At 42.3% G+C, this 7,942-nt stretch overlaps 1 pseudogene; it reads right to left on the minus strand.

Annotated features, from left to right (window-relative positions):
• Window positions 1–7,942, minus strand: part of LOC111981279 (myoferlin-like) — a 73,790-nt pseudogene that overhangs the window by 34,039 nt on the left and 31,809 nt on the right.

The raw sequence follows: 7,942 nt of genomic DNA on the forward strand, positions 1-7,942 counted from the left end.
CTCCAGTCATCCTCCCACTTCCAGCCAGCAGGACACTCTATCTCCCCTGGACTCTGGCTCTTCTGCCCATTCTACACAGAACAGTCACAGTCAGTCACTTCCAACATTACACAATGGCTGTATATCAACATGTGACAATGACACCACATACAACATCAAAACAATACAGAGAGACTGTTTATAAAAGTAGGGAAGTAGCACTGTATTTTCCCCTCTGGGTATTCTGTGTGGGAGGGATTGATTCACATTGGTTTCTAGTCTCCTATCAAGTATTTAACTAAGCCTCTATATATATGGGATTCATTGAAACAAGCACGATTGTGGTAAAAGGTAGCTGTCTGTGTAAACTCCCCGACATCAAAACAATAAGCGTCACAGTTTGAAAACATCAAGGCTACGCAGCTTAGCCTGAAATCCAGACCTGTTTTCATTCCTTGTACTCGGTGTCATATGCCAAACAGTCTGGACATTTGGCAACTTCAACGTTCAATATCCAGAATTTTAAGTACAACTATAAATACTGTTATTAAGAAATAACTTTTATTTTATTTTTAGCTACAATTCTTGGCATGCCAAGGAGAGACAAAAAGTGGAATGGTACCCAGGCTATATGCAGCTTTCTTGACAAGGGAAACATGACTTAAAACATGACAGTGAGTGATATGTGCATAAAATGAATCCAGGGAAGAGCACCTGTCGCTACTTAGTCTAGTAGATCAAATTGCATAGGAAACAGACTAAATGGCTTCAGTTTCGTTGGCCTCTTTTTGTAAGACAAAGAGAACATACAATTTCGTCCTAAAGGGAGAATTAATGTGACACTGAGGGGTCAGCTTAACTTCTCAGTGTTACATATTTCTTCCCTCTTGTAGATAGAGGGGTCTGAGTACAGGCAACAGGGTTGTCTCTAGCAATAGTGTGTGTGTCTGTGTGTGTTGCTCTTGTCTCACCACGTCTGTGAAGGGGTCGGCAGCAGGCTTCCACTCCCCGCCAATGAAACGTGTCTCGTTCTGGTAGACCTCGTCTGTGAACTCTGTGTGCCCCGCGTCTGCTTCTGTTAGCAGGCTGAATCACACAGACACACACGTTTGTTTGACTATCCTTGTGGGYACCAAACAATGATTCCCATTCAAAATCCAATTTTCCTTAACCTCTAACCCTAACCCCTAACCCTAACCCTAACCTTAATCCAAAACCCTAACCCTAACTCCTAAAACTAACCCTAACCCTAATTGTAACCCTAACCCTAACCCTAAAATAGCCTTTTTCCTTGTGGAGACCGGCGAAATGTCCCCACTTGTCAAAATGTTCCTGGTTTCACTATCCCTGTGAGGACTTCTGGTCCCCACAAGGATAGTAAAACCAAACACAGACATACACATCACAAATAGCGGGCTTGATCCCACTAACCTACCGAGTACTGGCAGCTGGAGCCTAGACGAGGAATGCTCACCTCTAGTGGAAAGAAGTTAGGATTGAACCACTGAAGAAATGTCTTGAAAAAGGTKAAATCAACCAAATCAATGAGGTAACTGTGTCTGGGGAAAAGTCAAATCAACCAAATCAATGAGGTAACTGTCTGGGGAAAGGTCAAATCAACCAAATCAATGAGGTAACTGTTTGGGGAAGTGTTTCTATAGGAGTACTATGAGGGGGCTGGTGTTGTGCACTCCTGACTCAGAGGCAAACAATGAGGACTTAGGTGGAGTGGATGAGGTGGAAGTGGGACTATTGTGTACTGAGTACTATACTCATCTACAGAGACGGAAAGAGGATGATTCCCTAACAACAACCACAGACATTGCCAGACCAAGCTAGATTCGTGTGGGTGGGGTAGTCCAACTGAAATGTAAACTACTGAAAACAAACAATGAAAACAGGAAGTTTCTACTTAAATTCAATTATTTATAGCGCAAGAGATCTCCCGCTCACCATCTATCAGGGTCCACAAACTTCTGTGTGTGTGTGTGTGTGTGTGTGTGTGTGTGTGTGTGTGTGTGTGTGTGTGTGTGTGTGTGTGTGTGTGTGTGTGTGTGCATTCGTGCGTGGGTGTGTGTCCTTGATGAGTTGGCACCCATCTCATACTACTAATCGACACAGGTACTGTGGTGTGTGTGGATATCGAGTATAAGTAATGCGTGTGGAGGAGTATGAGTGTTGTGTGTGCGTGTTTGTGTGTGTGCCGCACAACGTACAGTCATTTGTTGGTGTGTGCGTAAGGGCATGCCAACAGGTCATCTCCTCACCCTCTCTTCGGGGTCGACGACACCATCGCCTTCCACTCCCACCCCTGGGGGGCATGAAGCGCTCCTGTTTCAGCTTCACCTTCCCCGCATTCACGTCAGAGAACTTATGCCGGCAACACCAACCCTGTGGTGCCCACTTCCCAAACCTGGGCCGGTTCTCATACTGAGGGTGAAGAGGGAGACGCGAGAATGAGGGGGTGAGGAAAAGAGATTCATCAGCATAGTAAAGACCAGCTAAAATACCAACTTTAGTACTGTAAAACAAAGCATTGCCACAAAATCCATGTGAATAACAATAAGAATACCATTTCTGCAAACACACTGAAGGTTCCTCTGGTGGAAGCTGTTGAACTTCTTCTCGTGGGCAGAGAGGCCCAGCCACATGTTGACACGGAGCTGGACAGGGATCTTCACGCCTTTGTTTTGTCCATGGGTACTGGCCGAAACAAACAAACAACAAAACTAAATACTACTACATCGGGTTGAGCGATTACAGATTTTCATATCGAGCACTAATCGGCGTTAGCTACCTTTAGCTAACTGAATGTTTAAAATTATATTGACGGTATTGAAAATCACCTGGGTTATTTCGAAAATACACTGGTATTTGGTATATACGGTTTATTCATCCAACCCTACTGTACATCACCTATGACAACGCCATGTAGGTAACTGCATGTTATCTCTGAACGTTTATGCCACATCTGAGGTTTAAACCATCACCTGCGTTTAAACAGATCTGCCCCCTGGACTCTTCCTCTCTTCGCACTCTGACAGACATTGTCATTGGACATTGACACAAAACTGATTGATTATGAGCCTTTTCCCAGCAGCCAAAACTGAGAAAAAATAGTTGAAAGGACATCAGTTTCTGATTATAATGACGTAATTTCAACCAGTTTCGCTTCAATATCCACTAACAATGTTTGTGGCATCAGTTTTAACCCTCTGTACACCTTAGTAATAACTGCATGAAGACTGTCTTGGTCCTGCTGCAGTACTCCTGTACTATTATCATACCACTATACCAGGGGTAGGCAATATGATTCAGCAGCGGGCTGATTTTTGTCGGATCGGATGGTCGGGAGCCGGAACATAATTAGAATAATTTGTACACTGCAAATTGACCACAACTAATTCCAAAAAGAGATTGTATTTGAAAATAATAATTTCCTACCTTGATTACATTGAGACATGATCTCGTCACTTTTTACTATACTTAAGCAATAAGACCTGAGAGGGTGTGGTATATGGCCAATATACAACAAGGAGTGCCTGGATACAGCCCTTAGCCATGGTATATTGGCCACATACCACACCCCCTCGGGCCTTATTGCTTAATTATACCACTACTACTACTACAACTTAAACAAGTACTACTACTATTAGCACTAATACTAGTGATAATAGTAGTAGCATGATCAGTAGTCTCTGTTCTCCATCATAATACCTGCATTAAGATAGTATGGGTCCTGCCGTAGAATTTCCCTACCATTATCATACTGCTACACTTACTACTACTACTACTACTACTACTACTACTACTATTATCACTAGTATCAGTCTGTTCTCCATCCTAGTACCTGCATAAAGATGGTCTGGGTCCTGCCACAGTATTTCCCACAGGCCTGCTCACTGTAGGTGGAGTAGAGGATCTGATTGGCTGGGAGACGGGCGTACGCCACCCTCCTCTCTCCACGCAGCATCCAGATCACCACGTCAGGCATACTGTTCTGGGGCTGAGCGAAATACAGGTATGAAAGAGAGATTATTAAGAGATGGGGAGAGAGAGTTTTCCGTTGATAGTAGTAGAGAGAGAGCGAGAGACAATTCAATTCACAGGCTGGTACGTGTGCTCAGGGTTCAAATTGAGTGGGCTTGGCACTCCCATAACAAGTCATGGCACCCTCAAAATAAGGGCACGCCCTTACTTTAAGGACATTCCAATAATCAATGTGCTATTGAACCCTGAATGTTGTGAGAATGTCAATGTCTTGTTGTTCCTGACCTCCTCTGCAAGCTGTTTCAGTCTCTCCAGCCAGTCCTCGATGTCTGTCAGAGTGGCTAGAACGTCGGTGGCCTCTTCCTTCAAGCGTTTGGCCATCTCTCTGATGCTGGCCACTGCCGAATCACGCAGCTTCTTAATCTGGACGTCCAGCGCCGTCAGGTTGGGCCTGCCCTCAAGCTCTGGTACCTGAAAGCTATCAGAAGCTAGCATGAGGCTACAGAAACTATACTGAAGCTATCAGAAGCTTTAAAGCTATAAGAACCTATATGACGCTATAAGAACCTAGCATTAAGCAATCAAAATCTAGCATAAAGCTATCAGAAGCTAGTGTTCAATTATCAAAACGTATCATGAAGCTATCAGAACCTAGCATGAAGCTATTACAACCTCACATTAACTAACGAACGTGAAGCTAGGGTGAAGCTATCACAACCAACCACAAAGCTACCAGAACCTAGCATGAAATTATCACAACCAAGCATTAAGTTACCAGAACATATCATGAAGCGATCTGAATCTAGCATGAAGCTAGGATAAGTTGGAAGGAAGCTAACAGAACCTAGCAAGAAACTTTCATAAGCTGAGATACGATCGATGAATGTCTTACTTGCTCAGATCCTCAATCATGTGGTTGATGAGTTTGAGCCAGATCTCAGCCAAGCGCGCCTCTGAAGCTTTGGCAAGGATGGCTGTTCTCAAAGAAGTGAGGTTGGATTCCTGGAAGAAATGACAACAAAATAATAAAGTTGCAACAACTGAGAATTATCCCATGATTGGTTGATTTATTATTTGATTGGTCGATTTGTTGAAAGTGTTTCTCACCAGTCTATCTGCGATGTAGAGGATGATGTTGACTGAATCCAATCGGTGGCTAATGTCTTCCCAGAAGGATGTGAGGATGACAACAGGTTTGGTGTCAGCCCAGGGCAGGTAATAGTAGTGGTTACCTACAGGAGAAACAGAACTAAGTCATATTCAGTTCAAGCTGCAGAGTGGTATATACCTGTACAACTTGACAATTTAGTCCTGCTGTATGGGGATGTCTCTACTGCACTGGGAACAGCAATGCACTTTTGATAGGCATGAGAAGTATTCGGAAAGAATTGATTAAATCGTTTTTCCCTCTCATCAATCTACACACAATACCCCATAATGACAAAGCAAAAACAGGTTTCTGAATGTCCTTGAGTGCCCCAACCAGAGCACGACTTGAACCCGATCGAACATCTCTGAAGAGACCTGAAAATAGCTGTGCAGCAACACTCCCCATCCAACCTGACAGAGCTTGAGAGGATCTGCAGAGAAAATTGGGAGAAACTCCCCAAATACAGCTAAGACAACCTTGTAGCGTCATACCCAAGAAGACACAAGGCTGTAATCGCTGACAAAGGTGCTTCAACAAAGTACTGAGTAAAGGGTCTGAATACTTATGTAAATGTGATATTTCCTTTTAAACATTTTTAATAAATAGGCAAACATTCCTAAAAACCTGTTTTCGCTTGTCATTATGGGGTACTGTTTGTAGATTGCTGAGGAATTAGCTTTATTTCATCCATTTTAGAATAAGGCTGTAACGTAACAAAATGTCGAAAAAGTCAAAGGGTTTCAATACCTTCCGAAGGCACTGTATGTTTTCCTGTTTTCATATGCATGACTGTGTATAGTTCGTCTGCCTTGTGCCTTTAGAATTGATAGATAAACAAACACATGCTCCCGAAGCATGGGTGCTAAAAAAAGCTTTATTTTGTAAACATTCAGATATCAGGTCTAATCAAGGTCTAATGTGTTGGCACTGGGCTGGAACAATAGCTAGCACACCAGGAGGGTACCCATCAGGATTGAAGAACACTGGTGTATAGTCTAGGTTTTCTCACCGTCAAACACAGCACAGCTGTATTGGGTTGTGGATGCCAGCGGCATGCAGGTGGAGTCCAGCTTGTTGCCGTAGTTACCGATGCTGACCTCGAACTGGATTGGCTCACCGGGCTCCTGGAGCATGCAGGAGCTGTGGAACACTGTATGCTTTATAGAATAGATAAGCTTGCCAAGAAACTCACAGAAAAGAGAATACTGATCTAAACCAGATGTTCCTTGCCTATATAAGCTAAAATGTATTTTTGTTTAAGAGAGACCAATCTGCTGCGTCCAGAAAAGGTCTCCCCTGCACACAGGTAACTATCCCTGTCCCGCTCGGAAGGAGTGGACCAAAGCGCACGCGTGGAACAATGTCTACTATTTTATTATTAGTAACAAAAAACACTTGAAACAAAGCATTAACAAATACCGAAAGCGACAGTAACTAGCGACGAGACTAAACAGAAAGATAACTACCCACAAACACCAGAAATGATTCCCAATCAGAACAACGATAGACAGCTGCCTCTGATTGGAACCACACTCGGCAAAAACAAAGAAATAGAAAACATAGAAATAAAGAAACTAGAATGCCCACCCTAGTCACCACCCTGGCCTACAATCAAATAGGCCAGGGCGTAACAACTATTGTGAATAATGCTGGTGAATGCTTAATAGTTTTCTGACTACAAGAGCAATTTCTCTACAACAATTAATTAGAATCTCTTCTTAGAAAACTTGCTCTATAGCTATCTCCTATAAGGAGGATATTATAACAGCCAGTGGAACAATTTGCAAGCCATCAAACATTACAAAGCAAGAAGCAAATCTCATAATTTAAATTCCTCAAATCTAACATGTATTTTACCATTTTTAAAGGTTAACATTCTTGTTGTAGATTCCCACCAAAGTGTCCAATTCAATAGGCTTCTCTTTCAGCGAAAGCACCCACAACACTATAATGTTAGGTCCACACACACACAACTCCCAGAAAATTCCGGCACATTCCAAAGAGAGGAGGTCACAAAAGCACAATATAATGATACAAATTAATCACTAACCTTTGATGATATTCATCAGATGACACTCATAGACTTCATGTTACACATACATATATGTCTTGTTCGAGTAAGTTCATATTTATATCAACAAAACTCAGTTACATTGGCGCCATGTTCAAAATGCCTCCAAAATATCCAGAGAAATTGCAGAGAACCCGTCAAATACAGAAATAACTCATCATAAACTTTGATGAAAGATACATGTTTTACATAGAATTAAGATAAACTTGTTCTTAATGCAACCGCTGTGTCAGATTTCAAAAAGCTTTACGGCAAAACACAATATTCAAATAATCTTAAAACAGCGTTCAGCCACAAAAGCAAGCCATACAGTTACCCGCCAAATTGTGCAGTCACAAAAACTCATAAAAAGCATATTAAATCTTCACTTATCTTTGCTGATCTTCGTCGGAATGCACTCCCAGGACTCCCACTTCCACAAGAAATGTTTGTTTTGTCGGTAATGTCCATCATTTATGTCCAAATAGCTATTTTTTGTAGCGTGTTTGGTAAACAAATCCAACGTCAGGAAGCGATTACCTAAAAGCTGATGAAATGTCCAAAAGTTCCGTAACAGTCAGTAGAAACATGTCAAACGATGTATTGAATCAATCTTTAGAATGTTTTTTAACATAAATCTTGAATAACATTCCAACCGGAGAATTACATTGACTTCAGAAATGAGCGATGGAACAGAGCTCCCTCTCATGTGAACGCGCATGGTCAAAGAATGGTCAGTCATGGCAGACCTGACTAATTCCCCTCTCATTCGC

The sequence above is a fragment of the Salvelinus sp. IW2-2015 genome, linkage group LG20 (assembly GCF_002910315.2).
Source record: "Salvelinus sp. IW2-2015 linkage group LG20, ASM291031v2, whole genome shotgun sequence".
Classification (NCBI taxonomy): Eukaryota; Metazoa; Chordata; class Actinopteri; order Salmoniformes; family Salmonidae; genus Salvelinus; species Salvelinus sp. IW2-2015.